Raw genomic sequence first — 2500 nt, 5'->3', positions numbered from 1 at the left:
CTCGCCTACTCTGAGGTCGTCAAACAAACGTGTTTTTCTTTAACAGCGAAAGGCAACGACGCCGAATCAAAGAGAGCAAGGCGCCACGATCTTTTCGTCCCAACTCGACGTGTTCTGCAGTTGCATACGCGATGATGATCCTCTCTCTTCAATCGTTGTTCGCTCGCGTACCAGGGTAGGCGGGGATATACGCCGACGTGGACGGGTGTAAAAGAAGAACGAGCGAGGAGTGGGGAAACGACGTCGGGGCGCGAACGAGAGGTCTTATTCCTTCCCTCAGTAACGCGCTCGACGAGCATTTTCTCCCTATCTCTCACGCAGATTCTTTTCTTTTCACCGCATTCCCACACGTACGGCGTCGCCCGACGCAAAATCCCATCGGTGACGCTTACATGGTTCTGTCGATTGAGAGAGTTCTTCGCGTTGAACCGAAGAAAAGGAAGCCTGCTGTTTTCTCGGTGACAAGGAGAGATTTTCAAGCACCTCGCCAAAGTGTCTCTCTAATTGAAATTCGATGCGAAACGCTCGCTAGACGTTTAACCGGTTGAAATTTTAACGTCCGTCCGTTGCTTTTCCAGTAAAACATACTAAAGGAATACTACTAACACGCGTCGACTTCGATTCTACTTATTCTTCCCCTCTCTCGCTCACTCTCGATCTGACTCCTATTCTCCAGAGCAGAACGAAGAGAAGGAGGAGGAGGATAAGAGAACCCGGTGTTAGCAAGTCCGAGATGAATTCGAAAAAGTTGTCGTGGACTGGACGACCGGTTATACGCGCGGTCTCACGATCGACAACAGAGACATGGGGTGACCAACCTCTCGCTTTCCCTTCAGCAGTTTCCCTTCATTGTGGCAAAGTTTGTCGTTGCGTTCGAGCCGCTCCAAAGAGGATTTTAAGTACAGCACCGAAGGTTCAGAAACGTTTGCACGCACGAGCATATCTCTTACCAAACGAACCACATCGACGGGTCAAAAATTCGATTCGACGAACGTGGCCGAAGTCTTCAACGTTCGAAGATAAAGACCTCCCTCGATAGTGGTCGCGGTAAATTTGATGTGACATCGCGGGCAACGACGACCCCCGCTGGCCGACAAATCCCTGGGGCTGTGCGAACGACGACTATTAACAAATGCCACATTTCACGTGGTGGGGTGATTCATTTTTGTCCTCTATTAGTCTCTCGATTCGTGTTCCTTTCTCGACGTAAAAATCATTTCAGGCAACGTTGGGAGCGCGGCAAAATTCGATTCGGGCGAAAGACGAATATATGCGCGCGCAAACTTCAAAGTAATCGCAGGGAGCGGTGTTCACGGGCGGTCGTATTAAGTCGACGCGCGACGCCGCAACACTCTCGCGAGTCCGAACGATTACATATGGAGACGCGCAGGCAAATCGTTATTTTCGCACGTCCGCGACAATCGCCAACGAACTGCCCATCTTTCGCTCGTACGTAAGCATCTCCGTACACACCCGACTCTGAAACGTTTCCATTCTCTCCGGAAACGACGGCGGGGATTGGATAGCAACGCAAGCAGTATTAGGTTATGTGAACGACCCTCAGCCAGGCGTGGTCCAGGAATTTTATCCGTGGACCGCAATGTGCGTTCGAAATGTCGATGTTCATGTGTCCTGCAGTTCACACGTTGACACGCAATTAGCTGCGTTCTTCATCGATCCACGAGCCAAGTGATCCACCGTTCAGGGTAATCGTTATGCAATTTTGCGTTTAAATTCTCTTTGGTTCTAGTTTTGAAAATCGATGCCCGCGCCTCCGACCAAACGTAGAAAGAAGGAGGCTTGGGCGTCGCCAAATTGACGACACAAAGTCCCGACTGACGGAACACGTCGAAAGTTCGCGCACATGAACGCGAATCATTCGACGGCCGGGTGCAAAGTACATTGAAAAACCATCATGAATCGTGGGATGTGGAACCGCGGGGATAATCCCGATCAAAGGAACCACAGTCCTCACCGATTGAGCTGACGAACGCACGTGGGAGCGTCCAGATTCGAAAAAGGACTCGCAGCCGGCTCGAATCGGTCTTTCGTCCCAACTTCAAACCGCATTCGACGCGGTGCATGGGTGTCCGACTCGCTATCCGAGCTTCACAGCCGGTCCTCCCGAAGTCTTCGGACGCACATCGACGCGATCGTCAGTGGTTACCCGGGGTCCTCGTGCAGAGGTTCCAATCAGCAGGACGTTTCGTTAGAAATCGACGAAAGTCAGGAGAAAGCGGGATGCGAGAGAAAACGCAAAGAACGTTGCGGAACAAAGTCCGACGGCGTCTCGTTCCTCCTCGGTTATACTCTCGGGCGCTTTTACTCGAGCCTGGCTTCGACGAGCGAGCACACGTGCAGTCAGCATCTTTCTTCACGACCGAGGCTTCACGGAAGAATAGACGGCGGGTGACAAATAGTCGTGCAACGACCGATCTCTCTTTCTTTTTTCCGTTCAATCGTTCTCGTTTCATTATTATTATTCTCGGGAACTACCCTC

General features: G+C 51.4%; 1 non-coding gene across 1 annotated transcript; it reads right to left on the bottom strand.

Moving 5' to 3' along the window:
* Nucleotides 1–1554: 1554 nt before the first annotated feature.
* On the bottom strand, nt 1555–1709 carry LOC143154459 (5.8S ribosomal RNA). Its single transcript, XR_012994096.1, has one exon. It is a non-coding gene; the product is annotated as a 5.8S ribosomal RNA (ribosomal RNA).
* Between the last annotated feature and the right edge of the window lie 791 nt (nt 1710–2500).

The sequence above is a fragment of the Ptiloglossa arizonensis genome, unplaced genomic scaffold, assembly GCF_051014685.1.
Source record: "Ptiloglossa arizonensis isolate GNS036 unplaced genomic scaffold, iyPtiAriz1_principal scaffold0023, whole genome shotgun sequence".
Classification (NCBI taxonomy): Eukaryota; Metazoa; Arthropoda; class Insecta; order Hymenoptera; family Colletidae; genus Ptiloglossa; species Ptiloglossa arizonensis.
The sequence above is the reverse complement of the archived record's forward strand: the minus strand, read 5'-3'. Positions and strand labels throughout refer to the sequence as shown.